The sequence below is a fragment of the Coregonus clupeaformis genome, chromosome 19, assembly GCF_020615455.1.
Source record: "Coregonus clupeaformis isolate EN_2021a chromosome 19, ASM2061545v1, whole genome shotgun sequence".
NCBI classification, from domain to species: Eukaryota; Metazoa; Chordata; class Actinopteri; order Salmoniformes; family Salmonidae; genus Coregonus; species Coregonus clupeaformis.
Window position 1 is genome coordinate 26,443,772 of NC_059210.1, and position 16,080 is coordinate 26,459,851.

Here is a 16,080-nt window from a genome sequence, read left to right on the forward strand (position 1 = left end):
TAGTCTATAAGCCTACTTCTATGCGTGTGTGTCCTTACTCAACATTGACAGCAGCACTCCAAACAAAAGACAATGACTAAATTGACAGAACTCGTAAATTGAATTAAATAAACCAAAACTTGTTTCTCACCAGTGTAGCATTGGTTGTGCACTCGACAATGAGAACAGGAAGACTGGAATAATAATAATGAATGCATTAAAAGAAATGACCACAACCAAAGTAACAAACATTGTAGATTAGAAATTATAGGAATTTACGCTAAATGTACTACTGATGATATATGTAATGGGGCATTGATATACATTAACAATCAAACGCAAACAACTCACACAAACAATTAAGTTATGAAACAATGAATGTCCACAAATTGGTGGGAGAGAGCACATTCTGGAGAGAAAAGTGCATTGTGCATCTGGGCGCATGGTTAATCCGACATCTGCATTGGCCATGCTGTGATATGGCCTCAGCAGAAGTCAGGGCATTTATACTTCTTGCGCTTCGCGGAGCAGTACAGAACTGTTGTCAAGGAAGTGAGTTTGTGTTTATACAGGATGTACCGCCCTCACCTACCGTCAACCAATCATGTCAATGCGGAGCTATACAGAGCCCTCCGCATTGTTAAAACATTTGGGAGGCGCGTGGTGATGCGGTACAGAGCTCGATTTGGCCTCTGCATGGCTCTGGGGTTCCACAATTGCGTCACACCCTCCATATGGAGCTTCCGACCACATTTTCGAATCAAGCCTAAATTGGCTTTTAGTCTAGGCCTCCGCAATGGATTAGTTCACTGAGATGGGGGCAAATATATTTATACAGTACCAGTCAAAAGTTTGGACACACCTACTCAACAAATGATAGTCCCACTAAGCGCAAACCAGATGGGATGGCGTATCGCTGCAGAATGCTGTGTGCCTTGAATTCTAAATAAATCACAGACAGTGTCACCAGCAAAGCACCCCCACACCATCACACCTCCTCCTCCATGCTTCACGGTGGGAACCAAAAGACAGATTTCCACCATTCTAATGTCCATTGCTCGTGTTTCATGGCCCAAGCAAGTCTCTTCTTCTTATTGGTGTCCATTAGTAGTGGTTTCTTTGCAGAAAATCGACCATGAAGGCCTGATTCACACAGTCTCATCTGAACAGTTGATGTTGAGATGTATCTGTTACTTGAACTCAGTGAAGCATTTATTTGGGCTGCAATCTGAGGTGCAGTTAACTCTAATGAACTTATCCTCTGCAGCAGAGGTAACTCTGGGTCTTCCTTTCCTGTGGCGGTCTTCACGAGAACCAGTTTTATCATAGTGCTTGATGGTTTTTGCGATTGCACTTGAAGAAACGTTCAAAGTTCTTGACATTTTCCAGATTGACTGACCTTCATGTCTTAAAGTAATGATGGACTGTCATTTCTCTTTGCTTATTTGAGCTGTTCTTGCCATAATATGGACTTGGTCTTTTACCAAATAGGGCTATCTTTTGTATACCCCCCTACCTTGTCACAACAACTGACTGGCTCAAACGCATTAAGAAGGAAAGGAATTCCACAAAGGCACACCTGTTAATTGAAATGCATTCCAGGTGACTACCTCATGAAGCTGGTTGAGAGAATGCCAAGAGTGTGCAAAGCTGTCATCAAGGCAAAAGGGTGGCTTCTTTGAAGAATCTAAAATATATTTTGATTTGTTTAACACTTTTTTTCCATATGTGTTATTTCATAGTTTTGATGTCTTCACTATTATTCTACAATGTAGAAAATAGTAAAAATAAAGGAAAACCCTGGAATGATTAGGTGTGTCCAAACTTTTGACTGGTGCTGTATATATTTGTTACTGCTCGACTAAAACAATCTCGGTCGACCAACAGCCTAACGACCAAACGATCGACCAGTTGACTAATTGGGTTCAGCCCTAGTAGCTAGCGTCGTTAATGTTAGTTGACACTCAGGGCATGCCAGCGCCCAACTATGTACAGACGCCCATGAGCACTGCATATCCACAGAGAGGAAGAACTGAGTATCTCTGATATACAACAACATTCTTAAGGCAATACGCATGCGTAAACTATGAAATCCGTTGAATGAAATTAATGTAGGAGTCAGGAATGCGTGTGTGCACCAACGATTTTTATGCATTTCAATGAAGGGAAAGGTAGGCACTGCATACGGCAATCGGCGATGCAGTTTTAGCAAATATGGGGATTTTGAGCATACCAACCACCAGAATCATTGAGAAAAAAAACATTAGATAACAGAACATAATTTAACATTGATATATAATTTTATTTTTTATTTGGCTTTCATAACAGCTATTTTGATACAATTATGACAGGGTAGGGACTGCATGTCACTAATGTCCCCTAAAACAATTTTGGCACTGTGCGCATTTACTGTGAACACTGAGGCTGTTCCCGCTTTAAGTTACAGTTTTAACAGTGGCCAAGTAGGCTGCTGTGGCTATTTTATCATAATGTAGGCCTACCAGAGTGGCCTACCATCAAAAACAATTGAGAAAAATGCATCTCATAACATTTTAACATGGAAATAGCTGTTCTGTCAGTAGCAGCAAATGTGTGGTGTTCAATGTAGGACTACATTCCATGAGACTTTTGAAAAAAACATGCAAGGCTTGACATTAACCTGTTTATCCACTTGTCCTTCAGACAAGGAGGTGACTGAAAATGTTGTATTGTTTGATGCAAGAAACCAATTTACAAAATTAAATGCATTATTAGAGAGAAACAGACAAATTATGCTACCCTCTGCCTATTGGCTACTTAGCTTTTTCAAGACTGTCTCAAAATGACAACACTGCCCCTTTAAGACATAAAAAAAGCTCTTTACCTGACTCGCTTTTCAAAGATGACTAGAAATGAACACATTTTGTGCTCTTGTAGGAAGCAACCACTCCCCCATTGTTGACTAGAAATGCTATAACTGGGCTAATAACTCACTAACTTCCAAAGAATATGAACAAATGTGCCCGGGTGGATACATGCAGCTCTGGATTTGATATCAAAACAAGAGCATCTACTTGCGACCGCTAATGCTATAAATCAGAGTATGTGAGCGGATCGGAGCTGGAGCGGAGCGAGGAGCAGAGTGTGCCCAATTTGACTGGAGCGTGGAGCGAGATTCCCAAAGGCTGGAGTGTCGGCCTTCTCGCCCGCTCCAATTTCCCTCCAATAGTGCTCCAGTAGCGCTCACTTCACGAGCTCAGGGCATGCCCGGCCCAGCATGCATTTGTAGACTATTTGTGTGCTGCTATAGCCCCTTGCTTTAGCTACTGTCATGGAGTTCACTAAATATTTTCATAAAGAAACTGATAAAGCACACAGGTGCAAAATCAAGGTGAGTTACAAAGATGAGGACCAAGAGCAAGATAGGGAGTGCGGTGATGTAGTGTCCATAACTAAAGAATCTGAAAATACACGTATCCCGAAAGCATGATGGTGTACTTACTACATGTACATGCTAAAGGAAAGGAACGAGGTGGGTAGCTAATTAAGTGTGTCATCGTTGCAAAGTATTTAATAATATAAAATAATATGCCATTTAGCAGACGCTTTTATCCAAAGCGACTTACAGTCATGCGTGCATACATTTTTGTGTATGGGTGGTCCCGGGGATCGAACCCACTACCTTGGCGTTACAAGCGCTAAAACTCAGATCTCTTAAAAGTTTCCTTCATTTTTGTTATATTATCTATACAATAGGCCATAATTGATTTTGGCCCAATAGGCCTGGCATATTCCAACTTTCAAGGAGCTTTCCGTTTTGATTGGGTTAGTTTACCTAAAAACCTTTAGGTCTACCTATAGAAAAAAATAACTCTGCATCCCTGCCCAGCCTCGCAAGAATGGCCAAAAGAGTGTTTAGCATCCCCAGTGGCTCTGCAAGCGCGGAGAGGATATTCTCCGCTGCTGGCCTGCTCTCCAGGCACCATCACATGAGCCTGAAGCCACAGTCTCTGGCCAAACTCGTGTTTCTAAAAATGAATACAAAGGGAGTGGGGACTCAGCCTAATAAGGCATTTTTAGTTTAATTTGTATTTAATTCTAAGTAAGTCACATCCTATATGCGCAATTTATAGCCTACAATGATTTAATACAACAAAATGTTGTTTAAATACTGAGCTCTTAATGTCCCTGACTCCCTACCAGCCTAGTGTGTCGCACTCGCAAATGTATTTCACAATGTATTTCTTTATAGGCTATAGCCTTGAAATAATTGAAATAATATAGCCTAGCTAATTTTTGTTCCTTCTTAGGCTCCCTGTCTGGCTCCTGACCTATTTAGATTGTTTATATGCTGTTTAATATGACCTGTAGCCTATTTGAAATGATCAGCGCTTCTTACATTCACCTTTTCATGTTTAATAAAATACTTTTCATTCAAATCATATGGTTTGGTTTCAGTTCTTCAAAACCAAATGGTAGGTCCATGTAGTCACAAAAATAGATGGGTGTTGGTTAAATTGTGAATTCAATTATTGGAGCGAATTTGGAGCAACAGTTTTTTTTCCTGTGACTGTGGAGCGTTTTTTAGTGGAGCGCTTAGTCTGAGCATTTGCCCAAGCACTGCTTGAGCGGGATTTCCAACCACTCAACTCTGCTCACATACTCCGCTATAAACACAGTCCAGTTCAAAGTGAATGGCACATATCCATATATGGCAATTGCTATTTGCATATAGGCCTACTGCAGCTCTGATTGGTTATGGTGCACCGGTCTGTGTAGAGTACGGGCCTGAGTCCTGCCTGTCAATGCAAAATAATCCTTCTCCAATGCACTGCCTACAAGAAAATCTCTCATACAGTTAGTTTTACATACTAAGCCTTGCATAGTTCATTTTGTTACGGTATGTTATATTGAAAGTGGCTAATATTGCGTTGATTCAAGCATAATTCCCACAGTAGAGCGAAACGTTGATAGTGTTAACTAAAGGGGAAACTCTAGACAGTTGAGTGAAATTCTCGTGCTTCTCTGCACGGTCTGATATTTATTATGTGTGGCAGTCCGCAGCTTAGAGGAAACATTGCACGTCACTAATCATGGAGCTCAACCAATCAGCTGTCTCACTGTTGAAGTCTCCATGCCGACAGACAAACAAAAACAGCTCGGACATTATAACTGACTGTTAGGAGATCCTTGCTGCAAGTCAATCTCCGGGATTTCTAATTGGAGCCTCAGCCATTCTGAGGGTTAGGGAACTGAACTGCTGGCAAATCAGAAGGGAATGTATTATGGCTACAGCTGGGACAGGATCATGATGTAGAAAGGCCAAGAGTGGTTTCAGATATATTAAATGTCTTCAAAATTACCCAACAACTGGTGATTCATCTCGCTGCGCTGTTAATGTGTTTTGTAAAACAATAGTGTCTAATCAGTCCTCACATCAATAGCCCCATAAAACACTAAACAGCCAGTTACCATGGAGATAAGAGTCGAGCAGAAATAGCCCTACGCTAGCTGTGTCTAAATCTGTCTAAATCTGTCTAAACAAGCCTTCTCAGTTTGGGGTGAGGGACTGTGTGTGACTGTGTGTGTTCTGAGGGGGTGGGGTACAGGCATGTGTTCAGGTCAGGAGGGTGGAGGATGGTGGAGGATGGGGGTTTGATTGAGTTGAAGTTTAACCAGAGGCCTGGTTAATGCTCCCCCTCAATGGGTCACTTAATCTCTAAAGATCAGCGTTTATATGGCAGGCATTCAGTGTAAAAAATAAAAAAAGATTTTAGTTTATAGCATGTGGTAAAAATAAACGGAGACATCTTTGAAGTAAACATGGGTCTTCTTAAAAAGGTTTGGCATTTGAGTGGCTGCTCTGAACCAGTGAAGGGTTCTGGTGGAATGCATACCAAGGATGGAGAACACTCAGAACAGACTGAGTATTTAAGGGGCCTGATAACAGCTTGACACTGAAGATGGCGGTGCCCAAATAGAGAGATTGCTAAGAGCCTGTTGAGAGGTTTTCATGCATGTGAGGAGCACTGGAGCACAGAAGAAAGCAAGGCTCTGGGGAAGCTAGAGGTGGTGGGGGTGGGGGAGCTTAGACAAGAATCAGCCCCTGATTTAAACTGCAGTTAAAACAATCCAAATGTAGCTCTCCTGCTGTAGCGCTCTTCCTCAAAGGCAGGATAGAGGAGAAATAGAGGTTCGCTATTGGATTAGAGGATCAGCCTGCATGGGCCCTGCTTTAATAGATATCAGGATATATACCACAAAATTGTACCTGGCCCACAGATACAGCTGTGACTGACGAGCAGAGTCAGAACAACTCACAGACCCAGAGGGGGGTCCAGGTTTCCACAACTTGTTTTAATGAGCAGTTATGTAAAGCTGGCACAGCCTTTCTCTGCAGTGTGCACAAAACAAACCACCATCAGGAGTCTCCCTCCGCAGCAGGAAATCAAACATTTGTGGATGAGAGAATTTTGGACACTGGGCGGTAGGGAGAGCCACATTTCCCCCTGAAACTATACTTCCAGGCTTTAACTGGAGCCTTGCTCCTAGCAACCATTCTGCTTCGATAAACACAGAGGAAAACCCTGTCCCAAGAGTGATATTTAGCCTAGCAGCAAGACTGGCCTATTGAGAAGAAGCAGTGAACTAAAGCAGAATATGTTGTTTGTGAAAAACAAAGGTCTGGACTACATATAGCCTAGGTGTCCATTTTCAAATACCTTGTTAAAAAGTACCTGTCCGGTCACAGTGCTGTAAACAACCTCATAACTTCATTATCACTTTCATCACAGGAATGACATTTTGCTACATAATTTCCCAAGAACAGCTGCTCTCTACCAGGATGTGTATAATCACTGTTTCTAACAGAAGAAAGGGGCCCTCTGCTCTATCCACCATAACTATGACAGTAACACCATCACACCACACTGCAGCACAACAACCAGATATTCAGGAACCAATTAAAAAGGACTAAATGTGCACAACAGGCCAACCCGGAGTGTGAGTGGTGAGGGTTTAGAGACAGGGCTTAGTGCACTATTGTCTGTAAACAAACCCAGTCTGATAACACAATGGCACTCCTCCCTGTCATTCCCAGGCAGCTCCATAGGCGACACTCTGGCAGAGACACAGAGAGCTGCAACACACAGGCAGGCAGGCAGGCAGGCAGGCAGGCAGGCAGGCAGGCAGGCAGGCAGGCAGGCAGGCAGGCAGGCAGGCAGGCAGGCAGGCAGGCAGGCAGGCAGGCAGGCAGGCAGGCAGGCAGGCAGGCAGGCAGGCAGGCAGGCAGGCAGGCAGGCAGGCAGGCAGGCAGGCAGGCAGGCAGGCAGGCAGGCAGGCAGGCAGGCAGGCAGGCAGGCAGGCAGGCAGGCAGGCAGGCAGGCAGGCAGACAGACAGACAGACAGACAGACAGACAGACAGACAGACAGGCAGACAGGCAGACAGGCAGACAGGCAGACAGGCAGACAGGCAGACAGGCAGACAGGCAGGCAGGCAGGCAGGCAGGCAGACAGACAGACATGGAGGCAGGGGGCAGGATTGACAATCCCAATCCCCATCCACCTCTCTACACTGACTGTCATCAGTCTGAGGTAAAAACAAAACATTGGTATCAGAATAAAAACCTTATAGTAACTGATACAGGTGTCAGCCAGACATAACATGGTGCCCAAACAGAGTCCTGTCTACCTGTCTGTCTGTCTGTCTCGGTCTGTCTGCTTTCTTAATGTGGCTTAATGAGATGTGGGAAAGAGGCTAAAGAAAGAGAGATGTACAAAACCTCACCCTATTCTTACGCAATGTTCTATTACAGGTCCTGACTGAGACCATAATACCTGTAGGCTGGGGTAGAGGGCAGTCTTACAGCTTTAAAGAGAGGAGAGGATGTTTTATCACCTGCTGCTGGTTCGTCTTATCACACCAGCCTATCAGGCCCTGAAAATACCTATTGTACAAACCTGCCACTGGATTTACACTGGATTTTCATTACTAGTTAACAAAGGCTTAATCATCTATTTATAATCCACATCAGTAGTTAACTCCAATGTTGTTCACAGGATGTACAAAGGTCATTTGGATGAATGATTTGACTTCCCAGAAGGACATCACTAAACACTCCAAACTCCTGATATGAGATTATGATGTACAGTGGACCATGAAATAGTGCTCATTAAACGTCATTATCAACACATAGCCACTTCCTGTGAGGAGAGTCATCTGAAATCTCTTACCAAGCCCATGCCCACGCCCAAATGCTAAATATGGCCTCTGTTCTAAGAGACACACCAAAAAGACACAGAAATAAATAAAATATTTATACAGATTAAGTAACAAAGTGGGTGTACTGAACTCATAAAAGACCAAATGAAAAAGACAACAGAAAACTGCTCTCACTGACCTAACCTTTAAGAAAAGTAGAAACATGAGTGTTGTTACTGATAACACAACATAAATGGTCATGCCTACGGCTACAAATGGGATGCTGTTAACTAATAGCAACAATCCATTTCGACATTACTTTATTTTCTCTCAAACATATCATGACCCATGATTGCTATGATTACATTAGGACTAATTAGTAGCATATTAGCTACAGAGATCTACCACAGTGCATGACACAGGCAGATAGAGGCTGAGCAGATGGAAGTGAAGGCTACAGCAGTGTAGTGGATCTGCATAGGCCAGACCCAGCTAGCACACTGCTGCTCTGCTCAGGAAGCTGTCTAGACGTAGGCACATCATCATTAAAAGTGCAGATGTGGGATCAACTCATACAAGGGATGACAAGTTGGAAAGGAGGATGAAGAGCCTTTCCTCTCGGGGGTTACTAAATGTCACCAAAGTTCATGGCAAGGTTCTGCTTTGACGGTATCTTTGCACTTTAAAACTCTGGCCACTGGCAGGTCTGAGCGAGTGATTTTCATGACTTGTTTTCCATCCATTTACACAGAACCTCAACGGAAATACTGTATTTGAAATACACATATCGAATGCAGACTTTACTTCCACATTCCCCATTAAACAAGCAAACAAAAAAAGGAAGCGAGGCAGTATTTGAAGCAGGCACTGACTCCAGAGGAGCCTGTGTGAGTGTTTGGCCTACCAGGCCAAACACTCTATTTACAGATGGGATAAATATGGCGATGGTGGTGAGTGGGAGATAAAAGCTGTGATGTCACAGGGGAGAGTGGGAGAGCAGGCCAGCCACAGGCAGGTGTGTCAACAGCACTGGATTGTTTGGGACATGTGCTGTTGGTTGCTGATGGTTGCCTTCTCTGGAGCAGACTTGGCTTGGCTTGATTAACACCTGCTCCCTTCTGAACAGTTGAGGGCACTTCTGTAAACCCAGCTGTAGTTAGAATGCTAGAAATGAAAGATTGATACGGCGGATCTGGACAGAGTTATTCATGTTTATTATGATGATACTGCAGTAATCGAGCAGATCCTGGAAGAGCACAGTTTAATTCAATGCAGTAAAATATCCGAGATAGGCCTAGAGCTTCAATCTGTTTGCAATCAATGTCCTCCACTAGAACACATTGTACAGTACAAGAGAGACAGTATGACTAAACAAAAAAAAAGACTAATTTGGTTAGCTAAATCCATACTTGACTCAGTGCTATGAATAGATCTGTTGCCATCATGTTTACAACATATTCTAACACAGCTTCTATCTGAAGTACTGTCCTTCTATTGTCCTGTCCTTTGATGGAGGAAATGAGCTCTGCAATTGAGGGTGCGACAACAGTTCTGTGTGCAACCTTTCATGAGGGGTAGTTAGCACTAAGACAGGCATGCTTCGTATCACACCGAGACAATTGGGCACTGAAAAACCACTTCTGAAGTCGGAGCAGCTTAAAACCGGAAAAGCAGGAATGATTGGAATTGTGACCATGCTTACAAATCTGCAAAACCACAGGTATATAAGGGGAGTGAAGAGAAAACAAATCACTGGGCAGGGAAGACAGCATAGCACACTGAGCTCTGCGCTCACACATTATTTCCCAGCGTCTGAAATAATTCACCCAGTCCATCTGTGAAACAGCCCAACAGCTACAGGAGCAGAGAACATTTTATAAAGATTGAAAAACTGAAATACAACTAACTATTCCCAGAGGTGTTGATGATTCAGAAGTGTGGTATGGTCTCGCTCTGTGTCACTGGTCCCCTCTCTACCAGGGTACCCAGCTGGTGTGTCATGGGTGTTTAGTCAGAAGGGCCTGTGGGGCCCACTATTATGTTCATAGACGGTCTTTAATGTTGCCATACCACATTGAAAAGGGAGGAAACTCAGGCAGTGAATGCATTCTCCAATCCTCCATTACATGCAAAGACCTCCCATGGATTTGAGTTGGAGGTCTAACCTCAATGTATATGTCCTCTAGACATCCTGAGGACCCCAGCCAGGCAGAGATGTTGGCTTGGCAGCATATCTACTATTCTACTGTGCAGAAAATTCTACTGTGCAGAATGTGGCTGACAAGATGCCAGTATGCCATTCCCTTTAACACCTCCATCCTTAAAGTCACACTTTAATGAGAAAAATGTCATATTTTGATCAGTGAGTGATGAAATAGGCGAGAAAACAGACATATTGCTCAAACTGAAACTCAGACAGGATAATTACCTATACCCCAATGTTACCACAATGAAATAACTTTCAGGTCAATCTGTGCAGGCCCTGTGGTATGTGAAGAACCACTCTCATAAGGAGATGAAACTCAAACCCAGGCAGTAAGTGGCAGATGGACCCACTTGAGTTTCATTAAACAGAGTATTCCACTGTAAGGAATGTTAGCCACCACTTTCTCCTGTTTGACAGTTCTATTTCCAGAGCTGCAAAACACATGTAGACCTTTCCTGCAGTCAAATGACTAGTGGCCTCATGGGTGGAATGTTATTAATATCTTGCATAATTTCATAATTAATTACATTATAATTTTTTAAACAGCCAAAAATCTGGTGTTTCTATGTCAAATGGTTTTGTTATATTTCAGTCTTCTGTGATGTATATATGTCACGGTTTCGGCCGAGGCTGCCTCTCTCCCTTGTTCGGGCAGGCTTCGGCGTTCGTCGTCTCCGGAATTCTAGCTGCCACCGCTAGATGTTTCATGTTCGTTTGCTTTTGTCTGTTTGTTTACACACCTGTTTCTGTTTTGACGTAATTAGTGTCCTATAAGTTTCTCGTTGTGTTTGTCTAGTGTTGTGTGTGATTGTTTCCGTCAGTGTTGTGTTTTGCTCGGTTGAGCGTATTGTCTCCACTGTGCTGGAGCTTATTTTTGCACTTGTGTGTGCACCGCTACATTTTGTCGCACCTGTTAGTGCGCATTTACCTTTCGCCTTCGTGCGGGTTTTGCTGTCGGGCTTAGTTGTCCTGTTGCCTGTGTTGGGCCAGTAATACAGCCTTTGGAACATTCAGTCTGCGTCCTGCGTTTGATTCCTACACTACACCTACAACACGCCCTGACAGAATCACACACCTACAACAATGGAATCAGCAGGAGCCGAAGCAGCCCAGACGAGACTGGAAGCCCAGGTTCGGGACCAGCAAGAGCAGCTCCTGTAGATGGGGACCGCCCTGCAGGAGGTGATTACCACACTCCGAGGCTGGGGTTCGCCTCCACCGCCGCCCGCCCTGCCAGCACCATCGGCCAGCCCGCCCATTCCAGCACCGGAACCTCGAGGAGTCCGACTATCTCTCCCGAGGGCCTACGACGGGACCGCGGCTGGGTGTCAGGGATTCCTGCTCCAGGTAGAGCTATACCTGGCCACAGTGCACCCGGCACCTTCAGGGCATGAGAGCGTGTCCGCCCTGATCTCCTGCCTGGCCGGAAAAGCGTTGGAGTGGGCCAACGCGGAGTGGAGGAAGATCGACGCCACGACGATTACGTACACCGAGTTCTCCCGCCGCTTCAGGGCGGTGTTTGACCATCTCCCCGGAGGGGAAAGCGGCGGGGGGAGCGTCTGGTCTTCCTCCGGCAGGGGAGGAGAAGTGCCCAGGAATTCGCGCTGAATTCCGTGACTCTAGCGGCAGATGCAGGGTGGAATGAGCGGGCCCTCATCGATCTATACCGATGCAGCCTACGAGAGGACGTCCGTCGGGAGCTGGCTTGTAGGGACACCAGCCTCACTTTCGACCAGCTGGTTGATATGTCCATCAGGCTGGATACCTTGCTAGCTACCCGCGGACGTCCTGCGGAGGGTCCGTCCATTCCACCCTCCAGCGTCTCCGAGCCTTGTCCTATGGAGCTCGGGGGCGCTGGCGCTAGAGAGAGGAGGAGTCGGCAGGCTAGGGGGTCCATCCACTGCACCAACTGTGGTCGGGGAGGACACACCGCGGCTAGGTGCTGGGGATGGCCTCCTAGGGGAGATGACGACAGGTCCCGCACTGGGGATTCCCTCCAGGTGAGTAGGCGCCCCACTCACCCAGAGCTCACGGTTGCCCATTTTTGTATGCCTGTACGTTTTCCACAGGTAGCACCTCATTCCCAGCATAAGGCGCTGGTAGATTCAGGCGCAGCTGGGAATTTTATTGATAAAAAGTTTTGTTTAGCGTTAGGGATTCCCCTCATTCCTGTTGATGTTCCTTTTCCCGTTCACGCCCTAGATAGTCGTCCGTTGGGTACGGGCTTAATCAGGGAGGTCACGGCGCCACTTAGGATGTGTGCGCAGGGGGATCATCAGGAGATGATTCAGCTGTTCCTGATTGACTCTCCTGCGTATCCGGTGGTGCTGGGCATGCCCTGGTTGAGTACCCATAACCCAGCGATTTCGTGGCAGGAGAGGGCTCTGATGGAGTGGTCTGCTCAGTGTGTGGGTAGGTGTTTGGGCGTTTCCGTAGGGGCTACCTCGGTGGAGAGTCCAAACCAGGTGCCCGCATTGCACGTTCCACCTGAGTATGGGGATTTGGCTATTGCGTTTAGTAAGGCGAGGGCGACGCGGTTGCCACCCCATAGGCAGGGGGATTGTGCGATAAACCTCCAGGCAGGAGCTGCGCTCCCACGGAGCCATGTGTATCCTCTGTCTCAGGAGGAGAAGAAAGCTATGGAGATTTACATAGACGAATCGCTGAGACAAGGATACATACGGCCGTCCACTTCCCCGCGTCATCGAAGTTTCTTTTTCGTGAAGAAAAAGGATGGTGGTTTGCGTCCGTGCATCGATTACCGTGGTCTCAATCAGATTACGGTGAAGTATAGTTATCCACTCCCGCTGATTGCGACCATGACTGAGTCGTTGCATGGGGCGCGTTTCTTCACGAAATTAGATCTCAGGAGCGCGTACAACTTGAGTGCGCATCAGGGAGGGTGATGAATGGAAAACAGCCTTTAGTACCACCTCGGGCCATTACGAGTATCTGGTCATGCCATACGGGTTGATGAACGCTCCATCAGTTTTCCAATCATTTGTGGATGAGATCTTCAGGGACATGCAGGGGCAGGGGGTGGTGGTGTACATTGATGACATTCTCGTGTACTCACCTACCCGTGTCGAGCATGTGGCCCTGGTGCGCAGGGTGTTGCGGAGGCTGGTGGAGCACGACCTGTATGTGAAGGCAGAGAAGTGTCTGTTTTTCCAGGAGTCGGTCTCCCTTTGGGTTATCAGTTGTCTGCGTCAGGGGTGAAGATGGAGGTAGACCGGGTGTGGCCGTACGTAATTGGCAAACACCAACCACTGTGAAGGAGGTGCAGCAGTTTTTGGGGTTTGCAAATTACTACAGGAGGTTTATCCGGGGTTTTGGACAGGTGGCAGCTCCCATCACGTCTCTGTTGAAGGGGGTCCGGTGCGTCTGCAGTGGTCGGCCGAGGCGGACAGGGCGTTTGGGAGGCTGAAGGACCTGTTTACCTCGGCCCCGGTGCTGGCGCATCCGGATCCCTCTTTGCCGCTCCGAGTAGAGGTGGACGCGTCGGAGGCCGGTCTAGGAGCCGTGCTTTCACAACGGTCTGCCGCGCCACCTAAACTCCGCCCCTGTGCTTTTTATTCTAAGAAGCTCAGTCCGGCGGAGCGGAACTATGACGTAGGGGACAGGGAGCTGTTAGCCGTGGTACAGGCTCTAAAGGTGTGGAGGCACTGGCTTGAGGGGGCTCAACACCCTTTCCTCATTTTGACGGACCACCGTAACCTGGAGTACATCCGGGCGGCGAGGAGGCTGAACCCTCGCCAGGCAAGATGGAGTATGTTCTTGACCAGGTTTACTTTTAAGATCACGTACATCCCTGGGTGACAGAATGGCAAGGCAGATGCGCTGTCTCGGCGGTATGACGCGGAGGAGAGGTCCGTGGAGCCCACTCCCATACTGCCTGAGTCGTGTCTGGTGGCACCGGTAGTGTGGGAGGTCGATGCTGAACTCGAGCGGGCGTTACGCACCGACCCTAGTCCACCACAGTGCCCGGAGGGTCGGAAGTACGTTCCGCTCGAGGTTCGGGATCGATTGATCTATTGGGCTCACACGTCACCCTCCTCTGGACATCCGGGTATCGGCCGGACAGTGCACTGTCTTAGTGCCAAGTACTGGTGGCCCACGTTGGCAAGGGATGTGAGGGTTTATGTTTCCTCCTGCTCGGTGTGCGCCCAGTGTAAGGCGCCTAGACATCTACCTAGGGGTAAGTTGCTACCCCTGCCCGTTCCACAACGGCCATGGTCCCACCTATCAGTGGACTTTATAACAGACCTTCCCCTCTCCCAAGGGAATACTACCATCCTGGTCGTTGTGGACCGGTTCTCTAAGGCCTGTCGTTTGCTCCCCATGCCGGGTCTTCCTACGGCCCTGCAAACTGCCGAGGCACTGTTTACCCATGTGTTCCGCACTACGGGTACCCGAGGACATTGTGGCTGATCGGGGTCCCAATTCACCTCCAGAGTCTGGAGAGCGTTTATGGAGCGGTTGGGGGTCTCGGTGAGCCTCACCTCGGGTTACCACCCGGAGAGCAATGGGCAGGTGGAACGCGTAAACCAGGATGTGGGTAGGTTTCTCAGAACATACTGCCAGGACCGGCCGGAGGAGTGGTCAAGGTACGTTCCCTGGGCCGAGATGGCCCAGAATTCCCTACGCCATTCCTCCACTAACCTAACTCCATTTCAATGTGTGTTAGGTTACCAGCCGGTTCTGGCACCCTGGCAGCAGAGCCAGATCGAGGCTCCTGCGGTGGATGAGTGGGCGCGGCGCTCAGAGGAGACTTGGAACGCTGCACACGTCCACCTGCAGCGGGCCCTCCGACGTCAGAAGGCGAGCGCTGATCTCCACCGCAGTGAGGCACCGGTGTACGCACCTGGTGATCGAGTCTGGCTCTCTACCAGAAACCTGCCCCTCCGCCTGCCCTGTCGGAAACTGGGTCGGCGGTTTGTAGGGGCCATTTAAAGTCCTGAGAAGGTTGAACGAGGTATGTTATAGATTACAGCTACCTGTGGAGTATAAGTGTATTAACCCCTCGTTCCATGTGTCCCTTCTCAGGCCGGTGGTAGCGGGCCCACTCCAAGAAGATGAGATCTTGGAGACTCCTCCGCCCCGTTGGACATCGAGGGGCACCGCGCACTCCGTGAGATCCATCTTGGATTCGAGACGTCGGATGGGGGGGTCTCCAGTATCTAGTGGAGTGGGAGGGGTACGGTCCGGAGGAGCGGTGCTGGGTGCCGAGGAGAGACGTGTTGGACCCGTCGCTCCTGACGGAGTTCCATCGGAGGCATCCGACGCGCCCCTGCGCCGTGTCCCCCTGGTCGCCCCGAGGCCGGGAGTCGGCGCACGTCTGGAGCCGCGCGTCAAGGGGGGGTACTGTCACGGTTTCGGCCGAGGCTGCCTCTCTCCCTTGTTCGGGCAGGCTTCGGCGTTCGTCTGTCTCGAATTCTAGCTGCCACCGCTAGATGTTTCATGTTCGTTTGCTTTTGTCTGTTTGTTTACACACCTGTTTCTGTTTTGACGTAATTAGTGTCCTATAAGTTTCTCGTTGTGTTTGTCTAGTGTTGTGTGTGATTGTTTCCGTCAGTGTTGTGTTTTGCTCGGTTGAGCGTATTGTCTCCACTGTGCTGGAGCTTATTTTTGCACTTGTGTGTGCACCGCTACATTTTGTCGCACCTGTTAGTGCGCATTTACCTTTCGCCTTCGTGCGGGTTTTGCTGTCGGGCTT

General features: G+C 47.6%; 1 protein-coding gene across 10 annotated transcripts in view; it reads right to left on the minus strand.

Annotated features, from left to right (window-relative positions):
- LOC121531762 (A-kinase anchor protein 13-like) overlaps positions 1 to 16,080 on the minus strand; it is a 117,382-nt gene that overhangs the window by 99,396 nt on the left and 1,906 nt on the right. The gene's annotated exons all lie outside the window — the stretch shown is intronic.